The sequence below is a fragment of the Lates calcarifer genome, linkage group LG13 (assembly GCF_001640805.2).
Source record: "Lates calcarifer isolate ASB-BC8 linkage group LG13, TLL_Latcal_v3, whole genome shotgun sequence".
NCBI lineage: Eukaryota > Metazoa > Chordata > Actinopteri > Centropomidae > Lates > Lates calcarifer.
The window spans coordinates 10,086,325-10,098,839 of record NC_066845.1 but is presented as its reverse complement, the minus strand read 5'-3'; the positions used below and the strand labels follow the sequence as shown (position 1 = coordinate 10,098,839).

The 12,515-nt window shown below is 34.3% G+C and overlaps 1 long non-coding RNA gene across 1 annotated transcript; it reads left to right on the top strand.

Annotated features, from left to right (window-relative positions):
• The first annotated feature begins 95 nt into the window (after positions 1 to 95).
• On the top strand, positions 96 to 6,400 carry LOC127143184 (uncharacterized). Its single transcript, XR_007814438.1, has 5 exons — positions 96 to 303; positions 1,358 to 1,718; positions 2,943 to 3,391; positions 4,515 to 4,963; positions 6,087 to 6,400. It is a non-coding gene; the product is annotated as an uncharacterized LOC127143184 (long non-coding RNA).
• The last annotated feature ends 6,115 nt before the right edge of the window (positions 6,401 to 12,515 follow it).

Here is a 12,515-nt window from a genome sequence, read left to right as displayed (position 1 = left end):
TGCTAGGCAGAATAGACTCAGCTGGCCAATTAGCGATTTCTCTGCCGTTGTTGGCTTGCGTGTGTTGTCATTGGTCGCGTCGTGTGTGTCGTCATCGGTCATGAGGTTCTGTGAGAAGCGCAGAGAGGCGGAGAAAGAAAGGCGGAAAACCGATTAAAACTAATGTTCGAATCGTCGCCTCGGTTTGTCAGTACTGTGAGAAAACTTAATTACCGAAAAAGCCTGGATGGTAAAACAAGCTTTGAAGCCATTCTTTGTCGAACACGAGTGAAGCTGGATGTTGAATACACCTGCGGCGCGAAGGTAAGGCTAAGGAGCTAACTAGTTAGCGGCTAGCGTTAGCATTAGCCTTCTCTACTTTTTACTATATTCCCATTTTCAGTCGTTTACATCGCGTAGGTAAGAGTGTGTTTGTGTGTCCCTGACTAAGGCGCCCCAGACATGAGTTGTGGACCCTCAGCATGGACGGGTGAAAACCCAGGGAGCTTTTGATAGTCTGTTTAAATCCCTATTGTAATAGTTTACAGTCACTTTACTGACATCTTGCGTCTTTGTAAATTTGTTCATTTTAACTCAGTTTACAGCGGTCTATCATATCGTTGCTATCGTTTTATGTCTATTTGTGGTCATTTTGTGTTATATTGCGTCTGCACCTGGCTGCTTTACACCTGGATGTCAGCTTAACAACAGCAAGTTTAAGGTGCCCACACGGCCACGCCCTTTGACGAAAACTCACAAAGCCATTAACAGTATACTGACTGAGTTTGAAGTTGATATGATTGAATCTCTAGGAGGAGTTGGTTCAAATACAATATCTTTAAATGACAAAAAATGAGCAAAATTTGTGTATTAAAGTCAAAATGGCTGACTTCCTGGTTTGAGGTCATGCCATCAAGACTTTTTTGTAGATCTGGACATGTTATACATATATATATATGGCTTTGATGATCAAATTTGAATGTTGCCTTTGCATGCTTTGTTCTCGGGTCCTAATAATCCAAGCAATTTCAATAGGGCCTGTGCCCGCTTTCATGCTCGGGCCCTAACAAGAAAAGTAATATGTAATGGTAAAAGGAGTCTAATATTAGCGGTAACAGTAAAAGTAATCTGTAATATAAAAGCAATGCAGAAGTAATAGTAACCCAAAATAAAAGGATAAATGTCATGTTATAGTAAAGCATCAAAAATGTCAAATATGTCATACTATAGTGAGGCATAAATTTTGTCTTGTTAAATGTTCTGTTTCAGCTGTAATGTTGAATATTTTTCTGTGTTTTAATGGTTAAACCATAGATGAGGAATAGGTCATAATGTATTGATCACATTCCTTTGTATGTTTGTTTTTGATTTCCTCCAGGTGTCACCACTTTGTCCATGACATCGTCCACGATCGCTGAGAAGTCGTCCACGATTGCAGAGACATAGTCCATGATCGGAGCGACATTGTCGAGGATGAGGGAGACATCATCCATGATCAGAGACACTGTCCATGACTCGTAGAGACGTGCAAAAACTGCAGTGACGGAGTTCCCTGATTTGACAGCATTATGTGCGATCAGAGAGACACTGTCAGTGATCACATAGATTTTGTTCATAACCTCGGAGACATCGTCCACGATCACAGAGGCGTTGTCCATGATCACAGAAATGTTGTTCACGACCACAGAGAGTCTTCGTACATTGAAGAAGTTCTTTGAGACCAGGCCTAAGGACTCCAGGTAATTCACAAACAGCTTTACATAAACTGCCCAACCCAGGGCACTGACATTAAATTGTTTATGTTCAATATAACAGAAGTGTAATAATATAGGTAATCTGCAATGTAAAAATAATGTATAAGTAATCTGTATTAATAGAAGTAAGTAACTAGCAATATCAGAAATAAGGTGTAATAGTCAAAGTAATCTGTTAGTAATTAGTTAGTAGTTTTTTATGAATGGAAATGATTGTGTTAAACGTCGATTCGTTGTCCATTGAATCGATATATCGTTTCGTGATTAAACTTGTGATTTACACCCCTAAGTAAAAGTAATCTGTAAAATAAAAGCAATGCCGTGTTAATAGTAATCCAAAATAGAGGTAGAAATGTCACGTTATAGTAAGACATCAAAAATGTTAAAATTGCCACACTATAGTAAAGCATAAAAATGTCAAATGTTATTGTTATTGTTAAGGATCAGTCAAAATGGGATTGAAAAATATCTTAACTTCAGTTTGATTGTACATGATCAGACATTCTTAATGATGTGTATGTGCTAGACATAATAGACAGCACCGTAAAAAACAATTTCAATTCTACAAATAAAATATTGGTGTGAGTTGTTCATTTTAACTGTTAGTCAGAGGGTGATTTTAATAATATCTTTACAGTGTGTAACAACCAGTTCTACACTTATTTACTCAAAAATGTTCACATAAGCTGCTATTAAGACTTTTGTAAATTTGATTGTTCTTCATTAAACGAAAACAATACAAAACAAAGACATTTTAAATATGTGTTAATATGAACGAGGTTGAAATTTTAAATAATAATTCTGTATGTGACTGTTTGTGGTGGTAGGCATATTCAGACTTTTTACTTAAGAATAAAATAAAAATAAAAAATTAAAATTAAAAAAAATTTTAATAAGTGATTTAAAATTTACATAAGTGATCGTGTTTATTATTGTTGTGCAGTTCAGAGTAACATACAACTGCTTCAGTGATTAGTTGATAGACACACAATTAATAATTGTTTTACTTTTTCCTAAATATTTGTTGTTGTTGGTTCTTCAGGTGGTGATGACAGTCAACGGTTCATTTTCTGAAACAGCCCTCTAATGTTTGTTAAATGCTGTGGTTCAGCTGTAATGTTGAATATTTCTCTGTGTTTTCATAGTGAAAGTGTTGATGAGGAATAGGTAGTAGTGTATTGATCATTTTCCTTTGAATTTTTCCTCCAGGTGACACCACTTCATCCACGACATCGTCCACGATCGCAGAGACATGGTCCATGATCGGAGAGACATTGTTGAGGATGAGGGAGACATCGTCCTCGATCAGAGACATTGTCCACGATCGCAGAGACCTTGTCAAAGATGAGAGAGACGTTGTCCATGATCAGAGACATTGTCCCATGCTTCGTAGAGACCTTGCGATAGAATCGGCGGAGACGGGGGTCACCGATTTGACGGCACTGCCCGCGATCATGGAGACATTGTCGATGATCACAGAGACACCGTCTATGATCTCAGAGACATCGTCCACGATTGCAAAGACAGTGGCCCATGATCACAGAGACTTTGTCCATAATCTCAGAGACATTGTCCGCGATCACAGAGACGTAGTCCACGATCACAGAGAGTCTTCGTACAATTAAGAAGTTCTCTGAGACCAGGACAGAGGCCTCCAGGTAATTCACAAACACCTTTACATCAACTGTCCAACACAGAGCACTGACATTAAACTGTTTATGTTCAGTAATCAGTGTATCAGAAAAGTGTAATAATAGAAGTAATATATAGTATAAAGGTAATGTAGAAATAATTTGTATTAATAGAAGTAACGTAAAAGTAATTAGAAATATCAGAAGTAAGATGTAATAGTTAAAGTAAGCTGTTACTACGTGTAGCAGCAAAAGTTACCTGTAAATTTAGAAGTAATACGTAACCAGAAATGTAATATGTAATGGTAAAAGTACTCTAATATTAGAGGTAACAGTAAAAGTAATCTGTAAAAATGTCACATTATATTAAGGTGTCAAAAATGTCAACTGTTATTGTTACGGATCAGTCAAAGTGGGACTGATAAATATCTTAACTTCAGTTTGATTGTACATGATCAGAAATTCTTAATTATGTGTATGTGCTAGGCACATTAGACTACACTGTACAAAACAATATCAAGTCTACAAATAACACATTGGAGTGAGTTGTTAATTGTAAGTGTTGGTCAGAGAGGGATTTTAAAAATATCTTTACAGTTTATAACGACCAGTTCTACACTTAGTTACTTAAAAGTTTTCACATAAGCTGCTGTTAAGACCTTTGTAAGTTTGGTTGTTATTCATTAAATGAAAACAACACAAAACGAAGACATTTTAAATATGATATGTGTTCATAAGAAGAAGGATGAAATAATGATTCTGTATGTGATCATCTGTGGTGGAAGAAATACTCAGACTTTTTACTGAAGTATAATAAACAACACAAGTTAAAATCCTGCATTCTAAAATTGACTTAACTGGTAGTGTTTATTATTGTTGTGCAGTTCAGAGTAACATACAACTGCTTCAGTGATTAGTTGATAGACACACAATTAATAATTGTTTTACTTTTTCCTAAATATTTGTTGTTGTTGGTTCTTCAGGTGGTGATGACAGTCAACTGTTCATTTTCTGAAACAGCCCTCTAATGTTTGTTAAATGCTGTGGTTCAGCTGTAATGTTGAATATTTCTCTGTGTTTTCATAGTGAAAGTGTTGATGAGGAATAGGTAGTAGTGTATTGATCATTTTCCTTTGAATTTTTCCTCCAGGTGACACCACTTCATCCACGACATCGTCCACGATCGCAGAGACATGGTCCATGATCGGAGAGACATTGTTGAGGATGAGGGAGACATCGTCCTCGATCAGAGACATTGTCCACGATCGCAGAGACCTTGTCAAAGATGAGAGAGACATTGTCCATGATCAGAGACATTGTCCCATGCTTCGTAGAGACCTTGCGATAGAATCGGCGGAGACGGGGGTCACCGATTTGACGGCACTGCCCGCGATCATGGAGACATTGTCGATGATCACAGAGACACCGTCTATGATCTCAGAGACATCGTCCACGATTGCAAAGACAGTGACCCATGATCACAGAGACTTTGTCCATAATCTCAGAGACATTGTCCGCGATCACAGAGACGTAGTCCACGATCACAGAGAGTCTTCGTACAATTAAGAAGTTCTCTGAGACCAGGACAGAGGCCTCCAGGTAATTCACAAACACCTTTACATCTACTGTCCAACACAGAGCACTGACATTAAACTGTTTATGTTCAGTAATCAGTGTATCAGAAAGGTGTAATAATAGAAGTAATATATAGTATAAAGGTAATGTAGAAATAATTTGTATTAATAGAAGTAACGTAAAAGTAATTAGAAATATCAGAAGTAAGATGTAATAGTTAAAGTAAGCTGTTACTACGTGTAGCAGTAAAAGTTACCTGTAAATTTAGAAGTAATACGTAACCAGAAATGTAATATGTAATGGTAAAAGTACTCTAATATTAGAGGTAACAGTAAAAGTAATCTGTAAAAATGTCACATTATATTAAGGTGTCAAAAATGTCAACTGTTATTGTTATGGATCAGTCAAAGTGGGACTGATAAATATCTTAACTTCAGTTTGATTGTACATGATCAGAAATTCTTAATTATGTGTATGTGCTAGGCACATTAGACTACACTGTACAAAACAATATCAAGTCTACAAATAACACATTGGAGTGAGTTGTTAATTGTAAGTGTTGGTCAGAGAGGGATTTTAAAAATATCTTTACAGTTTATAACGACCAGTTCTACACTTAGTTACTTAAAAGTTTTCACATAAGCTGCTGTTAAGACCTTTGTAAATTTGGTTGTTATTCATTAAATGAAAACAACACAAAACGAAGACATTTTAAATATGATATGTGTTCATAAGAAGAAGGATGAAATAATGATTCTGTATGTGATCATCTGTGGTGGAAGAAATACTCAGACTTTTTACTGAAGTATAATAAACAACACAAGTTAAAATCCTGCATTCTAAAATTGACTTAACTGGTAGTGTTTATTATTGTTGTGCAGTTCAGAGTAACATACAACTGCTTCAGTGATTAGTTGATAGACACACAATTAATAATTGTTTTACTTTTTCCTAAATATTTGTTGTTGTTGGTTCTTCAGGTGGTGATGACAGTCAACGGTTCATTTTCTGAAACAGCCCTCTAATGTTTGTTAAATGCTGTGGTTCAGCTGTAATGTTGAATATTTCTCTGTGTTTTCATAGTGAAAGTGTTGATGAGGAATAGGTAGTAGTGTATTGATCATTTTCCTTTGAATTTTTCCTCCAGGTGACACCACTTCATCCACGACATCGTCCACGATCGCAGAGACATGGTCCATGATCGGAGAGACATTGTTGAGGATGAGGGAGACATCGTCCTCGATCAGAGACATTGTCCACAATCGCAGAGACCTTGTCAAAGATGAGAGAGACATTGTCCATGATCAGAGACATTGACCCATGCTTCGTAGAGACCTTGCGATAGAATCGGCGGAGACGGGGGTCACCGATTTGACGGCACTGCCCGCGATCATGGAGACATTGTCGATGATCACAGAGACACCGTCTATGATCTCAGAGACATCGTCCACGATTGCAAAGACAGTGGCCCATCATCACAGAGATTTTGTTCATAATCTCAGAGACATTGTCCGCGATCACAGAGATGTAGTCCACGATCACAGTCTGAGTCTTCGTACAATGAAGAAGTTCTTTGAGACCAGGACAGAGGCCTCCAGGTAATTCACAACAGACGTAAAAAATGTCAGAAAATCATGGTTGAGTATGGTATCAAAAATCATAAAAGTCATAAAACTGTGATTGTATGGTAAAACATAAACATATTTTAGTATAATTAGGGATAATAGCATCTTAGTAAGACATTAAATATTGTAGTATAGTAATGCATAAAAATGTCAAAAGATGCCATAGTATAATAAGCCGTCAAAAAATGTACTATTGTAAGATTCCAAAAAGGTCACTAAATTGAGGCATAAACACACGTCAAAAAATGTCATAGTGTAGTAAGGTATCAAAAATTGTAATAAAAATGTCATAGTATAATAAGGCATCAGAAATTGTCGAAAAATGTCATAGTATAGTATGGCGTCAGAAACCATGACAAATGTCATAGTATAGTATGGCATCAAAAATGGTCAAAAAATGTCATAGTATAATATGGTGTCAAAAATTGGCAAAAAATGTCCTAACTAGTAAGGTGTCCAAAAATGTCATAGTATAGTATGGCATCAAAAATGGTCAAAAAATGTCATAGTCTAGTATGCCCTCAAAAATGGTCAAAAAAATGTCATAGTATAGTAAGGCATCAAAAATGGTCATAAAATGTCATAGTATAGTATGGTGTCAAAAATGGTACCAAAAAAAAAACAAAAAACGTCATAGTATAGTAAGGGGTCAAAAATGGTCTAAAAATGTCATAGTATATTAAGGCATCAAAAATGGTCAAAAAATGTCATAGTCTAGTATGCCCTCAAATACGATCAAAAAAAGGTCTTAGTATAATGTGGTGTCAGAAACTGGCAAAAAATGTCCTAAATAGTAAGGTGTCAAAAAATGTCAATAGTATAGTATGGCATCAAAAATGGTCAAAAAATGTCATAGTCTAGTATGCCCTCAAAAATGGTCAAAAAAATGTCATAGTATAGTAATGCATCAAAAATGGTCATAAAATGTCATAGTATAGTATGGTGTCAAAAATGGTAAAAAAAAAAAAGAAAAAAAAAAGGTCATAGTATAGTAAGGGGTCAAAAATGGTCTAAAAATGTCATAGTATATTAAGGCATCAAAAATGGTCAAAAAATGTCATAGTCTAGTATGCCCTCAAATACGGTCAAAATAAGGTCTTAGTATAATGTGGTGTCAGAAACTGGCAAAAAATGTCCTAAATAGTAAGGTGTCAAAAAATATCATAGTATAGTACGGCATCAAAAATGTTTAAAAAATGTCATAGTCTAGTATGGCGTCAAAAACCGTGAAAAATGTCATAGTATAGTATGCCCTCTCAAATGGTCAGAAAATGTCATAGTATAGTATGGCATCAAAAACCATGACAAATGTCATAGTATAGTACAGCATCAAAAATGGTCAAAAAATGTCATAGTCTAATATGCCCTCAAAAACGGTTAAAAAAATGTGATAGTATAGTATTGCGTCAAAAACCGTGAAAAATGTCATAGTATAGTATGCCCTCTCAAACGGTCAAAAAATGTCATAGTATAGTACGGCATCAAAAATGGTCAAAAAATGTCCTAATATAGTACGGTGTCAAAAAAAGTCATAGTATAGTACGGCATCAAAAATGGTCAAAAAATGTCATAGTCTAATATGCCCTCAAAAACGGTCAAAAAAATGTGATAGTATAGTATGCCCTCTCAAACGGTCAAAAAATGTCATAGTATAGTATGGTGTCAAAAATGGTCAAAAAATATCATAGTATAGTAAGGCATGAAAAATGGTCAAAAAATGTCATAGTATAGTATGGCATCAAAAATGGTCAAAAAATGTCATAGTATAGTATGGCATCAAAAATGGTCAAAAAATGTCATAGTCTAATATGCCCTCTCAAACAGTCAAAAAATGTCATAGTATAGTATGGCATCAAAAATGGTCAAAAAATGTCATAGTCTAATATGCCCTCTCAAACGGTCAAAAAATGTCATAGTATAGTATGGCATCAAAAATGGTCAAAAAATGTCATAGTATAGTATGGTGGCAAAACTGGCAAAAAATGTCCTAAATAGTAAGGTGTCAAAAAATGTCATAGTATAGTAAGGCATCAAAAATGTTCAAAAAATGTCATAGTCTAGTATGGCGTCAAAAACCGTGAAAAATGTCATAGTGTAGTACGGCATCAAAAATGGTTAAAAAAAAATGTCATAGTCTAGTATGCCCTCAAAAATGGTCAAAAAAAATGTGATAGTATAGTATGGTGTCAAAAATGGTCAAAAAATGTCATAGTCTAATATGCCCTCAAAAACGGTCAAAAAAATGTGATAGTATAGTATGCCCTCTCAAACGGTCAAAAAATGTCATAGTATAGTATGGCATCAAAAATGGTCAAAAAATGTCATAGTTTAATATGCCCTCAAAAACGGTCAAAAAAATGTGATAGTATAGTATGCCCTCTCAAACGGTCAAAAAATGTCATAGTATAGTATGGCATCAAAAAATGGTCAAAAAATGTCATAGTATAGTATGGTGGCAAAACTGGCAAAAAATGTCCTAAATAGTAAGGTGTCAAAAAATGTCATAGTATAGTAAGGCATCAAAAATGTTCAAAAAATGTCATAGTCTAGTATGGCGTCAAAAACCATGAAAAATGTCATAGTGTAGTATGCCCTCTCAAACGGTCAAAAAATGTCATAGTATAGTATGGCATCAAAAATGGTCAAAAAATGTCATAGTATAGTATGGTGGCAAAACTGGCAAAAAATGTCCTAAATAGTAAGGTGTCAAAAAATGTCATAGTATAGTAAGGCATCAAAAATGTTCAAAAAATGTCATAGTCTAGTATGGCGTCAAAAACCGTGAAAAATGTCATAGTGTAGTACGGCATCAAAAATGGTTAAAAAAAAATGTCATAGTCTAGTATGCCCTCAAAAACGGTCAAAAAAAAAATGTGATAGTATAGTATGGTGTCAAAAATGGTCAAAAAATATCATAGTATAGTAAGGCATGAAAAATGGTCAAAAATGTCATAGTCTAATATGCCCTCAAAAACGGTCAAAAAATGTCATAGTCTAATATGCCCTCTCAAACAGTCAAAAAATGTCATAGTATAGTATGGCATCAAAAATGGTCAAAAAATGTCATAGTCTAATATGCCCTCTCAAACGGTCAAAAAATGTCATAGTCTAATATGCCCTCTCAAACAGTCAAAAAATGTCATAGTATAGTGTGGTGTCAAAAACCATGAAAAATGTCATAGTATATTACGGCATCAAAAACGGTCAAAAAAATGTGACAGTATAGTATGGTGTCAAAAATGGTCCAAAAATGTCCTAAATAGTAAGGCATCAAAAAATGTCATAGTACGGCATCAAAAATGGTCAAAAAATGTCCTAATATAGTACGGCGTCAAAAATGGTCAGAAAATGTCCTAAATAGTAAGGTGTCAAAAAATATCATAGTATAGTACGGCATCAAAAATTGTCAAAAAATGTCATAGTATGGTGGCAAAACTGGCAAAAAATGTCCTAAATAATAAGGTGTCAAAAAATGTCTTAATACAGTACGGCGTCAAAAAATGGTTTAAAAAAAATGTCATAGTCTAGTATGCCCTCAAAAACGGTCAAAAAAAATGTCATAGTATAGTATGGCATCAAAAATGGTCAAAAAATGTCATAGTATAGTATGGTGGCAAAACTGGCAAAAAATGTCCTAAATAGTAAGGTGTCAAAAAATGTCATAGTATAGTAAGGCATCAAAAATGTTCAAAAAATGTCATAGTCTAGTATGGCGTCAAAAACCGTGAAAAATGTCATAGTGTAGTACGGCATCAAAAATGGTTAAAAAAAAATGTCATAGTCTAGTATGCCCTCAAAAATGGTCAAAAAAAAATGTGATAGTATAGTATGGTGTCAAAAATGGTCAAAAAATGTCATAGTCTAATATGCCCTCAAAAACGGTCAAAAAAATGTGATAGTATAGTATGCCCTCTCAAACGGTCAAAAAATGTCATAGTATAGTATGGCCTCTCAAACGGTCAAAAAATGTCATAGTTTAATATGCCCTCAAAAACGGTCAAAAAAATGTGATAGTATAGTATGCCCTCTCAAACGGTCAAAAAATGTCATAGTATAGTATGGCATCAAAAATGGTCAAAAAATGTCATAGTCTAATATGCCCTCTCAAACAGTCAAAAAATGTCATAGTATAGTATGGTGGCAAAACTGGCAAAAAATGTCCTAAATAGTAAGGTGTCAAAAAATGTCATAGTATAGTAAGGCATCAAAAATGTTCAAAAAATGTCATAGTCTAGTATGGCGTCAAAAACCGTGAAAAATGTCATAGTGTAGTACGGCATCAAAAATGGTTAAAAAAAATGTTATAGTCTAGTATGCCCTCAAAAACGGTCAAAAAAAATGTGATAGTATAGTATGGTGTCAAAAATGGTCAAAAAATATCATAGTATAGTAAGGCATGAAAAATGGTCAAAAAATGTCATAGTCTAATATGCCCTCAAAAACGGTCAAAAAAATGTGATAGTATAGTATGCCCTCTCAAACGGTCAAAAAATGTCATAGTATAGTATGGCATCAAAAATGGTCAAAAAATGTCATAGTATAGTAAGGCATCAAAAATGTTCAAAAAATGTCATAGTCTAGTATGGCGTCAAAAACCGTGAAAAATGTCATAGTGTAGTACGGCATCAAAAATGGTTAAAAAAAATGTTATAGTCTAGTATGCCCTCAAAAACGGTCAAAAAAAATGTGATAGTATAGTATGGTGTCAAAAATGGTCAAAAAATATCATAGTATAGTAAGGCATGAAAAATGGTCAAAAAATGTCATAGTCTAATATGCCCTCAAAAACGGTCAAAAAAATGTGATAGTATAGTATGCCCTCTCAAACGGTCAAAAAATGTCATAGTATAGTATGGCATCAAAAATGGTCAAAAAATGTCATAGTATAGTAAGGCATCAAAAATGTTCAAAAAATGTCATAGTCTAGTATGGCGTCAAAAACCGTGAAAAATGTCATAGTGTAGTACGGCATCAAAAATGGTTAAAAAAAAATGTCATAGTCTAGTATGCCCTCAAAAATGGTCAAAAAAAAATGTGATAGTATAGTATGGTGTCAAAAATGGTCAAAAAATGTCATAGTCTAATATGCCCTCAAAAACAGTCAAAAAATGTCATAGTATAGTATGGTGGCAAAACTGGCAAAAAATGTCCTAAATAGTAAGGTGTCAAAAAATGTCATAGTATAGTAAGGCATCAAAAATGTTCAAAAAATGTCATAGTCTAGTATGGCGTCAAAAACCGTGAAAAATGTCATAGTGTAGTACGGCATCAAAAATGGTTAAAAAAAATGTTATAGTCTAGTATGCCCTCAAAAACGGTCAAAAAAAATGTGATAGTATAGTATGGTGTCAAAAATGGTCAAAAAATATCATAGTATAGTAAGGCATGAAAAATGGTCAAAAAATGTCATAGTCTAATATGCCCTCAAAAACGGTCAAAAAAATGTGATAGTATAGTATGCCCTCTCAAACGGTCAAAAAATGTCATAGTATAGTATGGCATCAAAAATGGTCAAAAAATGTCATAGTTTAATATGCCCTCAAAAACGGTCAAAAAAATGTCATAGTATAGTATGCCCTCTCAAACGGTCAAAAAATGTCATAGTATAGTATGGCATCAAAAATGGTCAAAAAATGTCATAGTATAGTATGGTGGCAAAACTGGCAAAAAATGTCCTAAATAGTAAGGTGTCAAAAAATGTCATAGTATAGTAAGGCATCAAAAATGTTCAAAAAATGTCATAGTCTAGTATGGCGTCAAAAACCATGAAAAATGTCATAGTGTAGTATGCCCTCTCAAACGGTCAAAAAATGTCATAGTATAGTATGGCATCAAAAATGGTCAAAAAATGTCATAGTATAGTATGGTGGCAAAACTGGCAAAAAATGTCCTAAATAGTAAGGTGTCAAAAAATGTCATAGTATAGTAAGGCATCAAAAATGTTCAAAAAA